The following is a 16,929-nucleotide window of genomic DNA, read 5'->3' as shown; positions in this document are numbered from 1 at the left end:
TATACAAGCATTATAACGGGATGCTGAGTGCATTTAAAAGGGTTTTGGTTTAAAGGGTGGGTTTCCATACCGAACAATCAAACTCGAAGTCTGTGGAGAGGCTCGTACCAAACAAGAGTAAGGCCGATTCCTAGTCCATTTCCTCAAGTAGTGAAAGTCTTTGATACAAACAAGAGTAAGTACCATGGTATGGATGACGTCAATCGCTATCTATCCTTGGGCCCAAATAAGAATTAGGACCGTTTAGACGGTACGATTGGTCAAATGGGTTGGGTTGGGCCTAGGAAGGCCGAATAAACGATCTAGGAAGACCGAGTTATGAAAACCGACAATTGTCTTGTACAAACTATTCCCTAACCTTGTTGATGTTTTACCCTTTTGGCTACACTTAAGTGTATTATCCCCAGCGGAGTCGCCAAACTGTGGACATGGTAATAGTGAGGTTTTGTCGCACTCCCCCAATCAAACAATTTACTCAACTAATGTAGTAGGGTAGTCGAGGTCGAACCACAAGGAGCAAGGGTGATTACTAATTGTTTAAATTCTTATGCTTAGCTAAGTGGACAATAAAAGATGAGGTTGTTATACTAATGCTACCTAAAACAAAATGAAATGCAAACTTAACAAAACAAAGGTAAATGAGCAAGAAAGAAGGACAAGTTGTAATTCAAATGATTAAAAGGCCTAGAACTCGGTTCTCCTACAACAATTCATAATTTCACATATTGATTCCCTAGGCTAATCGTTTGGGTAAACGGGCAAGGAGGAGATGACTCTAATTCGCCTAAGACCCCCCTCTCAGGTTCGAAGTAGGACACTAGAACTACCCACCAACCCCCCTCTCGGGTTCGAAGGTCGGAATCCCTAACTCAACACCCAACAACCCCAAAAACGTGCACATTTCCAAGGAGGTCAAGAACTTGGTCAAGGTCATTAAGTACTCATCGTATTCCGGGCCATCCCACTCCCTCTCTCAAGGTCATTAAGTAATCAATGGTTCCCATTTGAGACGGTCTGAAGAGGGGTCAAGCTTCAACAAAGAGAAGGTGATGGACTTCCAGCCTAAGTCCACGGATGTCGGCACGCGAGAATTAGAGGAACGGGCTAAGTTACTTCTTACAGCCCCATATCCAGAGAGACTAGTGCCGACAAAGGAACATGTATCTTTCAATAAATTTGAAAAGGTTATTCGTAGTTTGAATGTACAAGTTTCTTTCCTCGAGTTAGTAAATCAAGTGCCTGCCTATACTAAATTCATGAAACAATTATTGTCAAAGAAAAAGTCACTTGAAACAGTGCACACTGTAGCACTCACTGAGGAGTCATGCTCCTATTTGACTCACACTGCACCCCACAAACTAGCTGACCCAGGCAGTTTTTCTGTTCCTTATAATATAGGTACCTTCTCAATTGAGAAGGCATTATGTGACTTAGGGGCTAGTATTAGCGTCATGCCCTTGAGTCTAGCTAGGAAGCTAAAATTGACTAGGTTTGCAGTGACTGATATGACTGTTCAGATGGCTGACCGATCTGCGGTCGAGCCTATCGGAGTCCTAGAGGACATTCCTGTCCAAATAGGGAAGTTTTTCTTCCCTGTTGACTTTGTTGTCCTAGACATGCCTGAGGATGCCCATATACCTATCATTCTAGGTAGACCATTTCTGCACATTGCTGGTGCAGTTATTGACGTAGGCTCTGGAACTTTGACCTTCAAAGTGGGGAAGCATTCTATTGTCTTCGCCCAAACAGCTAAAAAGAAATCCCCAATGTGGCATGTCACCTGTAATACGGTTTCTGAAAAGAAATCGTACTTTGTGCTTCCTGAATTGCCTGTCTCTATTACTACTCCTGTGTTAACACGTCCGCCCCAGGCTGGGAGCAAAAAGGAGGAAAATTCTGTTGTTTTAGACATTGCAGGAGCTGGTTTGGGGAAGGAAGAGCTGCAGGTCGCTCCAGCTGTGAAGGAGCAAATTGTTTTGAGAGGCGGTCTTGGATGCCTGAGCTATGGCACTGATGAGGAGCTTGAGGATGAGCCGGTCAAAGTAAAGGAGTCCGACTTGGACTTTGATGAGCTAGAGGAGGTCCTTGATTGGGGAGATGACGAAGAAGTTGATCCGTCGAGTTCTGCGAATGTTGAAGCTAAGAAGGGTGCAACTGAGAAAATGAGCACCGTTGAGGCTACCACCAGTAGTCAGAAGCCGACAAAGTGGGCCATAACGTGGCCGTTCTTGATCAACTATTAGTTGATCGATTTCTTTTATCAAAAAAACTTTCATTTTATTGCTTTCGAACTATTTTTTTTATTGCTTTTGTGTGGCGAGACTTCGCATTTTATTATTTTGCTTAGGATTTTTAAATACTTTAGACTTTGTTTGGGTTTTACGCAATTTTGGGCGCGTATTATTGTGCACTTGCAGGTTTTTAGACCTCAATAGCTCAAGTTATTGAGCAAATACGAAGAAATTAGAAATTTACAGCAGTACTTTCAGTCGATCGACTGGCCCTTATGGTCGATCGACTGAGGCACGACTTACAGGAGCCTCTGTTCCTGTTCATCTGGTCGATCGACTGCCTGCTATGGTCGATCGACTGCCCTGGACTGCTGTACTTGTTCACGACCTCTCCCCTGCTGTGTTTGGTCGATTTGCGGACTCGAGGGAGTTTTCTACTCCACTTTCTCTTCCGTCAAATTATTTATTTCTTCTAAATTTCTCATTTGTGCACATATTTACCGCATCAAAATTGTTTTTCTCAGTCTTATGCGTGGTATTTTCTGTCTTTCAGGTACTTCTTGGTAGCACTGCTGACTACTGAAACCTCCTAGCTCACGCTGGTTTGGGGAGGTTTCCTTTTGCTGCGCTTAAAGTCTTGTGAGTTCCCAAGTCTTCTTCATGTCTTATTTACTTAATTTTCTGGCAAATTCCCGTTTTCCATTTTTCTTCATTACATGATTTTGCACAATGGGGACATTGTGCGATTTGGTTTGGGGAAGGGTTTTGCGTCGCATTTCATTTGCTTGCATTCACGTTTACATTTTGTTTTGCATTGTTGTTTATCTCTTTATATATCCAAAAAATTCCAAAAATTTTTGAAAAAAGTTCAAAAATTTCCATAAAATGCACATTTATTTTAGCATTTAGGTCGAGTCGGAACGGTAGTATTTCCATGATGATTTTGCATTTGCAACTGTTTTCGCCTAAGCCTTGCTAATTAACATGTTATTAGTAGAATCATTTGCATAATCTACGAGTTTTCGTTAAATTATTTGTTGAACTTTAGACTTGACTTAGATTTTTGGCAAACTACATCATATTTTCTAAGGTTTAGAGCTTATAACTGGTGTCATTCATGACCAGTTTATCTAGGAATGTGAGTAGTACTCCTTATGAGACATGTTACATAAATTTGCATAAATATGAACTTAATCTGCTTAATACCTGTATGCATTCGGTCAGTGGTTTGTTGACACATGTGGTAGAGGTTTCCCTTTCTCATTTTACCCATAAGCTCCACACTGCCAAAAATATCCTTTTTGTCCTATTTACTACATCCTACATTTAGCCTGCCTTTGTCAAGCTACTAGTTTAGTTTTTGGGATTGCTACTCGTTTTTGGTGGCATATGCTCTGTTGAGATGATGATTGGAAAATGAAAAAGGAAAGAAAGAAACGAAAAGAAAAAGAAAGAAAAAAAGAGAAAAAATGTTTCGAAAAAGAAGGACAAGAAAAAAGAGTTCTGTACTGTCCATGCAGTCGATCGACTGCCATCTTTGGTCGATCGACTGGAGGTCCGAGAAGAAAAGAAATCAATTCGCATAATTCAATCCTTTATCTTTTGGCGATTTTTGCTCCCATGTTGCATTTATATCTTATGGGGAGTTAGTTGATTACCTCTATTTTGGAGCTTGTGAGTTTTGTGCTTGCTATAGTACCGTTTCTGTTGATTATGAGCAAGAAGTTGGATGTTGCCATATGGTTCCGTTTTGGTACTAGCTTGATCACCTGTACCTCCACTTTTCCATAAATATTTTGCCTCTTCTTACCCATACCTCACATTTCCATATATATACCTTGGCATGTGTCATGGTCTTTTGTTGGTTGGAATGCATATGTACGGTCATAGAGATTTCTTTCATATTAGATTGCAGGCATGTTCTTATAGGTCGTAGTTAGGTGAGAGTCTTTAGAAAATGAATTATTTCTATCCTCTTATATATTCACCTGTGCTTATGAGTGATACGAGCGACCCGTGAGAGTCTAATTTGATAAGTCTCTATAGTTGACGGTTCAGCAGTTTTTAATGACTTCATAATTCATTTGCATGATTCACATTACTAATTTATTGTTGGTTACTGCATTAAAATGGTTTAGGCTTTACATTTTGCATTTCGCTCTGAGATTGAACTCGTTCCATTAGGTCATTAGATCGAGTCTTGTTCTTGCTTGGGGATAAGCAAGGGTTTGGTTTGGGGAAGTTTGATGCGTGTCTTTTATATGATGTTTTACACCTCATTTTACACGCATTTCAGAGCTCATTTGTGTAGTTTAAGCTACCATTTCCCCCATTTCCGTCTACTTTCGTGTTTTTGTACTTTATTGCAGAAATGTGAAGAATTCAACGGAAACTGAGCTAAATCCGTCCCCGACTATCCTGCATTGCATTTGACGTGAAGAATTCACTTAAGGAACGAGCTTGGTGCGCATTTCAAGGCCCAAAAGACAAATCCACGAGATTATAGAAGCCAAGTATCAGCTCAAGCAGTCGATCGACCACTACCCTCAGTCGATCGACCAACCTGCGGGTTCCAGAAGCTACTGTACACTGAGGAGCAGTCGATCGACTGCTATGCTTAGTCGATTGACCAAGCTGCTATCCCAGACGAGAATTAAAAGACCGAGGAAGCACAAGCCCATTGAGTTTAGGTTTTGATAATAAGTGTTACGTATGTTTGCTATATAACGTAACATAGAACACCAGTTTTAGGGATCCGAAATTCATCTAAATTTTACACAGTAACATTCAGTTCTTTATTCAATAATTAGGGTTCGGAGTTTTATACAATTTATCTTCGTTTGGTTCCTGATTCTTGCTCTGCAATCTCGGTATTCTTCTGCTCTTAATTTAGTTCGCTTTATTATCATTCGCAGGAGAGAATTGCTAGTTAGATTCCCGAAACTGTTTCATCGTTTATGTTAATTGTTTGTTTTACTACTTTAAGCATGAATTCTCCTGTTTATTTTACTAGTTTTATTGCTGTTATCACCCTTAGCATGAGTAGCTAAATTAATTGTGCTAGGATGTAGGGGAATTATAGCGTAGGCGGCGTATAATAATTTGGACTGAAATCGCGTGTCAGACGATCGACTGCCATACCTGGTCGATCGACTGACCACGTGAGGTTACCATTCGTTTTAATTGATTTTAATGTTGTATTTAACGAATCGAATGCATGCGACCAGTTAGATGCTTAATTTATGACTGACCCATTAGATCAAAAGATAGGGACAGTTGTCAGACCAACAATTAAAATGACTAAACTATGCTGAGATCGAAAGATAGGTAGAGTTTAGAACGTTAGTCACTTTTCAGGACCAGAGTCAGTATTAGTGATATTAGGGACTTATAGCGAGATCGAAAGATGCTATTTGTTAAGAGTGGACCGAGAGGACCTCTTGTTTTCCCGCCTCACATGTGTTTGATTCAGACCGACTTAGTATGTTGCCGCCGAAACTATAACAAGCCGACCATCCTAGTACCCCTTCTTTATCTGTTTAATCGGTCTTTTTAGTTTATTGTGTTTTATTGCCATTAGTTTATACCAAATCAACTCAAACCCCCACAATCGTTACCTTAGACTAGAAATAGACAGCTATAGATTACATTCGCCTCCTTGTGGTTCGACCCTGTTACCACTAGCCTAGGTTAGTTTTAATAGGAAATTATAAATCTTATTTTTGGTACTCACAACGACGGGTATCATAAATGTCAAATAATGCACATGCAAGAGAGACAACCGGGTTGTAATGGGGCTTGGGTTCAGTGAAAAGGGGTTGGTGCAAGCACCATTTTAGGAAATGTGAGGCTAAAGATCGAGTAGTCGCCACATCTAGCCAATCCGCTAAACTCAACCAATGCAAATGAATTCCTTCACAAAATATGACAAGATTGTCATTTTCAAAAATTATTCAATACTTCTTCAAAACAAACTCAATTTGCAAATTACCAACCCTTTATTTGACACAAAATATACATTCTTTTCTTTTTGTTTTCCATTTCATTTTTCTCTTTTTCTATTTGTTTTTTTTTCTTCTTCTTCATTTTTTTTTTCTTTTCTATTTGATTTTCTTTCTTGCATTTTTCACGACTTGTTCACCTCTTATTAGACAAAAGTAGCCAAAGTTGCATTTCACTCATGTGGCATTAAGATCATACACCTCAAGATGAGTCAAAAATTCAACCCAAGTATACTCCACAAAAGAACCACAATGACGAACTACTCAACCAAGGTGAGTTGTTTATGGGTTGTAGTTGTTTTGTTGGCAATAGAAACGATATGGTTTAGGCTCAAAATGGGTTAACAAAAGGAAACAATTGACTCAAGGGCATAACAAAAGCTTATTTGGCTATTGTGAGGTTACTTTATTTGAACAAATATGTCTCAATATGCACACCGACACTTCTACGGTAAGGAATGAGCACCATACTTATGCCTTTTGACATGACAGACCACGCAAGGAGAACTACTCACAAATACCTAACGGGATCGGTTTGATGGACCGGCCATAAAGAGGCTGTATCCTCACATTTGAGTAGCTATGTCGGTCTTAAGTCAAGTCTAGGGTCTAACACGGTGTCACAAGGCGGTCGCAACTTGGGTGTTAAGCTAAACTTCCGGGTTTTTACAAGCAAATACCCTAACATGTGTCATCAAAAGGCACGAACTATCAAGAGGGAAATGACACGGGCAAGACAAATTATCATCATTGACAACATAAGCCCTCCACATTTAGACTCCTTATGCAAATTTTTACAAACGAAATGCAACGTGTATGGATGCAAACTACACATATGAACAAACTACGTGAATGCAAAAGTGAACACATATATACATGTCTAATCTAATAAATGCTCACAAGTTCTAGTTCTAACAACATACCAACAACACAACCATATCCAAAACTGTTCCCAAAGGGAACACCCACATCACATATCTCGTCCTCCTCCATGCTTATATATACAAAAGGAAAAGGAAGGGTAAAGGAGAAAGAATTGGAAGAATTTTACCAAGCGTCTTCTCTGATGCTTGCATGTGTTGTCAATCAAATTGGTTAGAACAAATGCAATATATATAATATAAACAATGCAATTTTTTTGAAATTTTTGAAATTTTTCAATTTTTTAGGGATTTTTTTAGGGATTTTTGTAATTTTCTCAAATTAACAACTATATATACAAATATAAACAATATGCACAAAGTGGATATTTCCCTCCCCACACTTGAAATTTACATTGTCCTCAATGGAACAAAGTATAGGGAGAGAATAAGAAAAAATAAATAACATATTTTTGTTGATTTTTGAATTTTCCAAAATGTAAGAATATGTTTTTAATTTTTTTGAATATTTGAAAATAAATAACATGTTTTTGGTATTTTTAAATGATGGAATTTCCTCCCCACACTTATTTATTTACATATTTCAAATGGAAATAAATGTGTGGAGGAAATTTGGAAATGAAATACATGTTTTTGAATTTTTTGAATTTTTCAAATTTTTAGTGGTTTTTGGTTAATGAATGTAATGCATGAACTATTCTATATGCTAAATTGAAAAGACAATGCAAACTACACTACATGAGTGCAAAGAGAGCTAATTTAGGTTAACTCCTATTCGGTTAAGTAAACTAAATGCAAATGCAAACAAAACATAAATAAAGCAAGGGAAAAGAATACTAACAATATGGTGGTTCTTAAGGGACTCCACCAAACCTCTCATGCAAAATTTTGTTGTTTGAAACTCCAAGTAGCATGATCCATGTCACTTAAGGCACGAAGTAGACGGTCAAATGCTCTATCAAAACCTTCAACTAGACACAAGTAGTGCCATGCCATAGTAATCCTCACCCGACCTTTTCTTCAACACTTCTTGCCATTCTTCCTTTTACTCTTCTTTGCATAATTTCTTGGGTCCTTTTGATGGTTTGGACCCTTCTTCTTGAAGAAGTAGCTAGGATGTGAAGGGATCGGCATCTCATAAATCTCATCGAATGAGGAAATTTCCTCATTGTCATCAAAGAAAGGAGAATGGTAAGGAATAAGAGGTGGAGGAGTCAATTTCTCAACATTGAGGTTCATAATGCTATTATTCATATCCCAATTTCCTTGACTCTCCTTTACAACCGAACCATTTCCATTGAGAGCCGCCTCCAATACATAAATTTGAGCTTCCTAATCACTTGAAGAGTTCTCCAACCAAGGTGTACCTTCAAGAGAGCTTAGACCAAAAGAATCCGGAGAGCTCAAATATAATTCAATCTCATCATCAATTTGGTCTTTAAATTCATCTTTTCTTGAATCATATTCACCCAAAACTTCTTTCACATCAACTCTCAACATAAGATCACCTTCATTTCCCTTTTCATTTGTTGAGCAAGCTTCCAATGGGTCCAAAAATGAAGGCTCTAAATTAGGTTCATCCAATTTATCTTGCACCATATCCACCCTACAACAAGAGTTGCCCATAGGAGGAGACTTCATGGAATTGTTGAGTTCAAACTCAATCTTCTCATTACCTACTTGGAGTGAGAGTTTTCCACTCTTAACATCTATCATAGCACCTCCCGTGGCCAAGCAAGGCCTACCCAAAATGATTGGCACATGGCTATCTTCGGGCATGTCCATGACAAAAAAGTCGCATGGGATCACAAGTTTTCCAACCTTCAAAGGAACATCTTCAATTACACCCAAGGGATACTTAACCGAACGATCGGCTAGTTGTAGGGAGATCTTTGAAGGCTTCAAATCTTCCAAGTGTAGCTTCTTAAACAAGGAAAGAGGCATTAAGCTAACACTAGCTCCCAAGTCACACAAAGCTCTCTTTATCTTCACCCCTTGGATAGAACAAGGAATAGAAAAGCTTCCCGGGTCTTCAAGTTTTCTAGGAAGTTTGCTAGTGAGGATTGCACTACACTCCCTAGAGAGGTTAACGGATTGTATCCCTTCACTCTTTCTCTTCATAGTCACAAGTTCCTTTAGAAACTTTCCATAGTTAGGGATTTCGGTGATCATGTCAAGAAATGGTATGGTGACATTCATACCTTTCAAAATTTCAATGAACTTCTCGTATTTTTTCCCAAGTCTTGGCCTTGCAAGCCTTTGTGGAAAGGGAATTGGTTCAACATACTCCCTTAGAGGTGGAGTAGGTTCTTTGACTTTTGATGGAACCGGCTCATCTTCCTTTGGTGGGTCTACCATTTCTACTTCTTTTGATTTTTCCATTTCAACTTCAACTTCAATCGGTTGCTCTTTCATTGATCCACTAGAAACCCTCTTCCTTTTCCACCTTGGAGTCTTCACAACCTCCTCCAATTGCCTTCCACTCCTCAATAATACCGCATTCATTTGCTTGGGCTTCACCGTGTTACCCGGAAACTTGCCCGGATTTTGAGCCATTTGACTCAATTGTTTTTAAATTTGAGCAACATGAGTTTCCGTGACCTTTTGAGAAGCTCTAATCTCATCATTAATACAACTTTTAGAAGCAATGTGGTTGTCAAGTTTGGAACCGGATTTTTGGTTGGCAATCACCAATTGCTCAAAGGCTTGCTCCCAAGATGGTTTTTGATTTTGTTGGACTTGAAAATTTTGGATCAAAGGACAATTAATTGGGGTATGTCCTTCATCACCACAAAGTTCACAAGATAACACTTGCCTCATGTTGGAGTTAGAGGGCTTGTTGGAGTTCAATAATGCTACTTGTTGAGTGAGGTCCTCTAGCATACTCTTCACTTCCACATTGAGCACCGTATTAGAGTCTTTACCCTTACCCTTTCTTGTTTGTATTTCATCATTCCAATCCATTGTACTTGAGGCCATCTCTTCAATCAACTCATTTGCCGCCTTGTGACCCAAGATATCTAAGGCTCCCTTACCCGAACCCGAATCAAGAAATAGCCTTAGGTCTTGTGTCAAACCTTTGTAGAAATTATTGATCAACTCGGGCTCGGAAATGCCATGGTGAGGGCATAACCGTTGGAGTCTCTTGTACCTCTCCCAAGCCTCGTACAAAGTCTCATCTTCCTCTTGAGTGAATCCTTGCAACTCACTCTTTACCTTAGCCGTTCTTGAAGGAGGAAAGTATTTTTTCAAGAAGGCCGAGGAGAGCTCATCCCAAGTCTTGAAAGAGTCGGGATCACAATTCTTTAGCCAATCCTTAGCCGGTCCCCTTAGTTATCTAGGGAACAACTGTAACACCCCCATACTCCAAGTGCCTTACCAGAACCACTCAGGTATGAAGACATTACCATCTCGGTTACCCGAGGCAATGATAATCAAACAACAATAAAGAAACAACATTTATTATAAATAGTTTAACGAATAGTTACAATCCATGAAACCAACTAAAAGTGCGATACATTATTCTCAAATGACTGTCTAACTTAAAGGTAAATAAACTAAGGCTACAGCGGAAGACTCCTATCGTCATGTCGTGGCATCCCAGCTATCCCAGTACTCATCTCAATACCTGCTCAATATCTGCTCACCATCCCCGAATGGATCACCGTAGGTTTACAAAACAACACCGGGGTCAGTACTAATCACACAATCAATATAGATAACAATAATAAGATAAACAGACAGTTGAACTGTCACACACACACACACACACACACACCAACTCCCATCATCTCAATACTGACTGTCCACTGGACCAGCCCTGCCAGTGGGGGACCGCAGCCGTTCCCACCTAAGCCCCGCTCATCATACCGAGCGATAACCCTGTCCCATTAATGTGCACATCCCCTTCCGGGGCGGGTTCCACGAAGGGCGAAACTAGGGCGTGAAGTCACTCCCGCAAGTGACCCCACTCAGCCGAGAACGCATCTCGAGAACCGTCAACAAAGAATCACAACCACAAACACAAGACAATCATCATATCAAACCACTAACTACAAAGACATCACCAATATCCCATTATGGGACTAATACTGAGTAGGAAATCCTACCTGGAAAGCACAACAAGCAGACGGTATCTACAGCTGTATCAAAACGCCTCTTCTACGAATCCTCCTCCTATCACATAACACATAGAGACTACACATCACATACTACACACAAAACCCCCAATCCCTAAATTAGGGTTTAACCAATCTTAACAAAGCATTATAAAAATTATGTTAAAAGCTTACCCTTGACGCAAGGAACTCAACGATACGAATTACGACAAGAACCGACCGTCGAACTCAGGAATTGCTAAGAATGCGATTAGGAAGATGAAGTGGCTGCTTTCTTTCTTAAACAGGGTTTTAGGTTTTGTAAAAGTGATTTAAAACAATGACGATCATGTTTAAATACCTTAATCGCATAATTAACAAAACCCGAGAAAACTCCCCGTAAAACCGGACACTCGATCGAGTACCCAAGGTACTCGATCGAGTACCCCCTTACTCGATCGAGTACCCCACTACTCGATCGAGTACCCAACAGTCGAAACTATTTTATTTCGCAACTTACCCTTACTCGACAGAGTAAGGGCTACTCGATAGAGTACCCCAAGACATATAAATACGGAGTATTACAGTCTTCCCTCCTTAAAAGGAACTTCGTCCCCGAAGTTCAAACCACTACCAAACAAAGGTACTCCCACAACATTCCCGACTCAAAAGCCAAACAAAATTTTAACATAACATAAAACATGATACTAACCCAACTCATCCCGACAAACATACCGACACTCCCTATAAAAGGTGTATAAAACTCTTAAAACTGCTCGCGATCATCTCCTACCCCCCTAAAAGAAACAAGGTTACGTCCCCGTAACCATACATACCTGATCAAAAAGGAAAGGGTAACGCTCTTTCATGATATCCTCTGCCTCCCATGTAGCTTCCTCAGTCTCGTGATTAGACCAGAGGATCTTAAGCAAAACTGTCTCACCACTCCTAGTCTTCCTAACCTTTCGGTCTAGAATCTGCTTAGGCACCTCCAGATATGATAAAGACTCATCTAGCTCTAAGCTCTCTGCCTCCAACACATGTGACGGGTCACTCACATACTTTCGCAGCTGCGATACATGAAACACATTATGCAGTCTCTCCAACGCAGCTGGTAAAGCCAAACGATAAGCAACTTCCCCAACTCGCTCTAAGATCTCATAAGGCCCTATAAACTTCTGACTTAACTTGCCTTTCTTCCCAAATCTCATAACTCCACGCATCGGAGACACTTTCAGAAGAACCTTGTCCCCAACTTGAAACTCTATGTCCCGACGATGTAGATCTGCATAACTCTTTTGTCGATCCTGGGCTGCTCTCATCCGTTCCCTGATCATCTTAATCTGTTCCACCATCTCATGCACCATATCTGGTCCTAAAACCACTGCCTCAGCACTATCGTCCCAACAGATTGGACTCCTACATCTCCTCCCATACAAAGCCTCAAACGGTACCATACCAATACTGGTGTGATAGCTGTTGTTGTAAGAAAACTCTATCAAGTCCAACCTCTGCTCCCAGCTACCACCAAAATCCATCACACAAGCTCGCAACATATCCTCAAGAGTCTTGATTGTTCTCTCAGTCTGCCCGTCTGTCGCAGGATGAAATGCTGTACTCATCTTCAAAGTTGTTCCCAACGATTCCTGCAACTCCTTCCACAACCTCGATATAAACCTCGCATCTCTGTCAGACACTATGTCCTTAGGGACTCCATGTAACTTAAGCATGTTCTTTCGATAGGCCATAGCCAGTTGTGCCTTAGTCCATGTATCTTTCATTGGAACAAAGTGAGCTGACTTGGTCAGACGATCCACTATCACCCAAATCATGTTGTTACCTTGTTGACTCTTAGGCAAACCCACAATGAAATCCATGGAAATGGATTCCCACTTCCACTCAGGCACCTCTAAAGACTGAATCTTACCTTGTGGTCTTCTCTGTTCCCCTTTAACTCTTTGGCATGTCAAACAACGGGACACAAACTCACCGTCTCTTTCTTCATCCCAGGCCACCAAAACGTTTTCTTCAAATCCTTGTATAGCTTGTCTCCACCGGATGAACCGAGTATAGTGTGCAATGCGCTTCATCATGATCGTATTTTTCAACTCCTCATCATTAGGAACACACCACCTACCATCAAACCTCAAACTACCATCTCTATGAATAGAAAACCGGACACTTTGTCCCTTTCTCTACTCCAGCTCTCCACTCCACTATCTTAGGATCCAAAGCCTGTTTATCCCGAATATCATCATAAAACTCAAGCTGTACTGTCATATCGCCCATGGCATCTCCTTTCTGCATCATATGTATCCCAAAGCTCGCTACCTCATTCCTCAGCCTCATCAAAGATAGAGTTGTACACAAGGAATGTACACTCTTCCTACTCAAAGCATCAGCTACAACGTTGGCCTTCCCTTTATGGTAGATGATTTCCATGTCGTAGTCGCCAATCAACTCCATCCACCTCCTCTGTCTCATGTTCAACTCCTTCTGCGTGAAGATGTACTTAAGACTCTTGTGATCAGAAAATACCTTAAAGATTGCTCCATAAAGGTAATGTCTCCAAATCTTGAGAGCAAACACCACTGCACCCAACTCCAGATCATGGGTAGGGTAGTTCTCCTCATAAGGCTTCAATTGCCTAGAAGCATAGGCAATCACTTTACCATTCTGCATCAACACACATCCCAACCCATTCTTCGAGGCATCCGTATAAACCTCAAAATTCTCGCTCCCTTCAGGCAATGCGAGGACAGGAGCTGTGGTCAAACGCTCCTTTAATGTTTGGAACGCCGTCTCACAAATCTCATCCCAACGAAACCTGTTCTCTTTCCTCATCAACGCTGTCATCGGTCTATCTATCTTGGAGAAATCTTTCACGAACCGTCTGTAGTATCCAGCTAAACCCAAGAAACTCCTAACCTCAACAACATTCTTCTTGCTTCCCACTTTGTCACCGCCCTCAATCTTCGCCGGATCCACACTACCCCATCTTTAGAGATTACATGCCCCAGAAAAACAACTTTCTCTAACCAGAACTCACACTTGGACAGCTTAGCATACAACTCATGATCCCTCAAAGTCTGTAACACGATCCTCAGATGCTCCTCATGCTCCTCCTTAGTCTTAGAGTAGACTAAGATATCATCGATAAACACTACTACAAACTGGTCCAAGAACTGTCTGAAGATTCTATTCATCAAATCCATAAACACTGCCGGCGCATTAGACAACCCAAACGGCATCACCACATACTCATAGTGACCATACCTCGACGTGAAAGCTTTCTTTGGTATGTCCACCTCTCTAATCTTCACCTGATGGTACCCCGACCTCAAATCAATCTTATAAAAGACTCATTGCACCGCTCACCGATCAAACAGGTCATCTATCCTTGGCAAAGGATACTTGTTCTTTATCGTCACACGGTTCAGCTCCCTGTAATCTATGCATAGCCTCAAACTCCCATCTTTCTTCTTTACGAAAAGAACTGGTGCTCCCCATGCGATACACTTGGTCTAATGTATCCCTTCTCTATCAAATCATCCAACTGCTTCCTAAGCTCCTCCATCTCCTTAGGACCCATACGGTACGGTGCCTTAGAGATTGGCCCCGTCCCTGGCTTCAACTCTACGGTGAAATCTATCTCCCTCTTCGGTGGCAACCCCGGAATCTCCTCTGGAAAAACATCTGCAAACTCTCCCACCACTGGTATCTCATCAACTGTCGGGCTCTCTATCCGGTCATCTCTCATATGACACAAGATCAACGGACATCCCTTCCTCGATAAGACTTCAAGGTGACAATTTAATCAACTTAACTTTGGGTTTGACTAGAAACCCACGATAAGACACACTAACACCCTTTGGACCTCGTAAGGATACTTTCTTTTGATGACAGTCTATCTTAGCTTTATACTTTCCTAACCAATCCATCCCAACTATCATCTCAAAACCATTAAAAGGAAACTCTAGCAAGTCTACATGGAAATCAACTTGCCCAACTATCAAAGATACATCCCTAAACAACCTCCCACACGATACGGACTCACCCGAAGGTATGAAAACTTGCTCACTAACGGACTCATATACTCTCAAACCCAAATGCTCAACATGACTCAAGACACAAACGACCGAGAAGCCCCCGAATCAAACAAAACAAACGTAGGAATACCGTTAACAAGGAAGGTACCGGTGATAACGTGCGCATCCTCCTCACCGCCTTCTTCTCCATCATAAACAACTTGCCATCGGTCTTCGCCCACCTCCCGGACAAGATCTTGGGACCGACGCGGTCGGCTTAGCACCCGACCCTTGATTGTTGTTGTTGTTCGTCGGTGTCTTCGATAAGAATTACCGCCGTTGCGGTTGCCTCCACTCTGTAACTCGACTTCCCGGTTTGGCCATGATCCCGCCGGTCATTGCTCGCGAAGCTCAGCGAGTCTCTCGAAAGATCCCGGTGCACTCGTGCACTCATGTCTCTTGTGGCCTACGCCACCACAACCAAAGCAGTCACTCCCCAACTATTACTCACACTCCCACGGCCACGCCCAAAGGAAGCCCCAGCACTAAACCCAGACCCAGCAGAAAATCCCCTAGACTGATTGTGGTTGCCTTTCTTGTGATTCGATTGGCGACCACCCTCGCTCTCAGACTTCCTCTTCTCACCACCTGACCTCTCCTGAGCCATCTCCACCAACCTCTCAGCTCTTCCAGCCCTCTCATAAGCTTCCTTAACATCGGTAAGGATCCCCACGGGTAACTTATCCATAATCGTGGTAGTTAACCCTCTTTCAAACCTCAATGCCAGGTTCTCCTCACTCAAACCCATATCCTCAGCATACCTGGACTTCTCATTGAACTGTCTGTAGTACTCGACTACCGACATCTCAGCGGTCATCTTAAACTTATCAAACTCTTCCCTCAACTTACTCCTTACATGCTCCGTACGAACTCCTTCCTCACAAATTTCCTACGAAACTCCTCCCAAGGTATAGCGGGTAAGCCTTGGTTGGTGTATATCTCCTTAGCACTCACCTTTACCAATCCCACCACTTGCCTGCTTTGCCTCCCTCGGGTAGAACGCAGCTGTTCCACTCTCATCTCATCAGGACAATGAACCAAGTCTAAGATGTTCTCCATCTCTCTCAGCCAACTATCAAGAAGGTTAGGTTCCCCAACCCCCTTGTATTCCTTCGGGTTAAACCTCGCAATGTAGAGGCTGATTTTTGAATGATCAACCTCCTTCTCCTTACTCTTATCCTTGTCCTCATTCACTCTCTTCAGGGTCTCAGTAAGAGCATCCTGGTGCTCTAACATCTTAACGATGTCATCCACGGTCATAAGCTCGGCTCTCGCGCGTACAAAGCGCTTCTCTTGGGCGGCATCTTGAAACTATACATATATAAGAAAAGGGGTAGATATGAACATACGTACTAAACTTCAAAACACGAAGACGCGACCCCTAGAACCTACTCGATCGAGTTCCCAAACCCACTCGATCGAGTAACGGGCTACTCGATCGAGTGCCCCACGTACTCGATCGAGTACCCAAACTCCGAAACCAAACAGACCTTCCGATCTCTTACCTACTCGATCGAGTATCTAGGCTACTCGATCGAGTGACCCCTACTCGATCGAGTACCCCTAGTTACTCGATCGAGTGCCCCAAAACTCGATTCGACTCAAACTCGCCAAAACCCACCCGATCGAGT

General features: G+C 41.6%; 1 protein-coding gene and 1 non-coding gene across 3 annotated transcripts in view; both read left to right on the top strand.

The window, feature by feature from the left end:
* Nucleotides 1–16,929, top strand: part of LOC141648118 (disease resistance protein RGA2-like) — a 71,984-nt gene that overhangs the window by 24,779 nt on the left and 30,276 nt on the right. The window lies entirely within an intron of this gene.
* LOC141650336 (small nucleolar RNA R71) lies at nucleotides 10,226–10,332 on the top strand. The gene has a single exon (XR_012546376.1). It is a non-coding gene; the product is annotated as a small nucleolar RNA R71 (small nucleolar RNA).

This window comes from Silene latifolia, chromosome 3, assembly GCF_048544455.1.
Source record: "Silene latifolia isolate original U9 population chromosome 3, ASM4854445v1, whole genome shotgun sequence".
Taxonomy (NCBI): Eukaryota; Viridiplantae; Streptophyta; class Magnoliopsida; order Caryophyllales; family Caryophyllaceae; genus Silene; species Silene latifolia.
The sequence above is the reverse complement of the archived record's forward strand: the minus strand, read 5'-3'. Positions and strand labels throughout refer to the sequence as shown.